Source organism: Cynara cardunculus (assembly GCF_001531365.2).
Source record: "Cynara cardunculus var. scolymus isolate 2C chromosome LG 1, CcrdV1, whole genome shotgun sequence".
Taxonomy (NCBI): domain Eukaryota; kingdom Viridiplantae; phylum Streptophyta; class Magnoliopsida; order Asterales; family Asteraceae; genus Cynara; species Cynara cardunculus.
In genome coordinates this window covers 44,663,691-44,665,253 of record NC_037528.1, presented here as the reverse complement: position 1 = coordinate 44,665,253, position 1,563 = coordinate 44,663,691, and positions in this window count along the sequence as shown.

The window sequence follows — 1,563 nt, the reverse complement described above, 5'->3', positions numbered from 1 at the left end:
AAATGAGAAAACAGGTATTGCCAGACAGCTGACATCATGTTCTTCTCAATCTTCGTCAAGGATTTGAGAGGGGCGCTGGAGTCCTTCTTCATCGGCCACTGGTAGCCAATGGCGTCGAGAAAGTTGATGAACTCGGTGGTGGAGGGTTCGCTGTCGAAGGGACCCTTAGGAAGACGAAGAGTTGATCGGAGTGTGGAAACCCCAAAGTTCACTTCCATGCGGTTGAAAGTGAAATGGATTTACTCCATTGTGCGTTCAGCCTCGTCTTGAGCTTCGACCACCTCAGCAGTGTACCAGAACTGCTGAAGAAGTTCCTTAACCATGAGGGGCTCATGGTTGAGAGCATATCCTAAGGACAACTGTTTGAGGAAGTCAGCCGCCTCTTGGTAATATGCTCTGGTAGAGGGTATCTCGAACAAGGCAATGTGGTTGTTGGCCTTGATAGAGATCTTGTCAATGGTGAAGTTGACGTTCTTGGCAGCCATCTGTGTATTGTTAAAGAAGTAAAATAAACATAAATAAATAATATATTTGTTAGAAATAATCCAAGAGTATATGGTCAAAGAGTATAGAAAAAGTTTTTAAACAAGAAAAAAACTTCATTTGAAAAATCCTCAAAAGATTAGGGTTTTTCAAGTAGAAAGTGCATAAAGAAACATATTTGTTAATCAAGAAGGAGATGATTAAAAACCTTTACAGTTTAATGTATTAAGAGAACAAAGTTCTTAATCAGATTAAACACATTTCTTATAACGAAGTAAGAAAGAAGATTCTGACCTTTAAAGATGAAGAGGAAAGGTCGAAAAGAGGTTTGAAGAGAGAGTTCTTGCTTTAGAGTAATCTTAGCAGAAGTTCGTCTAAGGATTTTGAAAGCGTAAAGAGAAAAGTGAAGAAGAAATCTCATATTTATAGGTAAGAGGAGAGAGAAGAAATATGAGAGAGAAAAAGACGACGGTTCGGGAAAGTTGTCATGATGAAAAATATGTCACGTTCTCATCCACGATTGGATGACATTTAATGATGTAGCGTAATGACATGTCATTTTGCGCGTCTCAAAGCGTCGCTTATAGTAAACAGAGAATGTCGTCATAAAGACGATGCATTTATTTTCTTTTAAAAACAAAAATAGTTTTTAAGAAAATGAAGAGTCATTCAGTTAAAAGGTACTGAAAACTCTATTTAAAACATTTTATCAYTGAAAAGGAGAAAGTATTCAGTGATGGTTTTAAGACGTCATGTTTTAGTGAAGAGAGTCACTGAAACTGACATTTAAAAAACTTTTTGATCACTAAAGAAAAGTTTCAATGTTGGTTTTAAGATTTCTAAGATAAGTATAAAGATATACTTTAAGATGTGGTGAGTGTTTAGAATCACTGAGACCACCTTTTAAAACATTTTATCACTGAAAAAGATAAAGTATTCAGTGAAAGTTTTAAGTTGAAAAGAGAAAGGTAATCATACCTTAGAGAATAGATATATTTACTCAAGAGTTTAGTGTTAGAGATAGAGCACTGAATCATTTCACTTACTGAGTGATGTTTAATGACTGAAGGTTAATCTTCA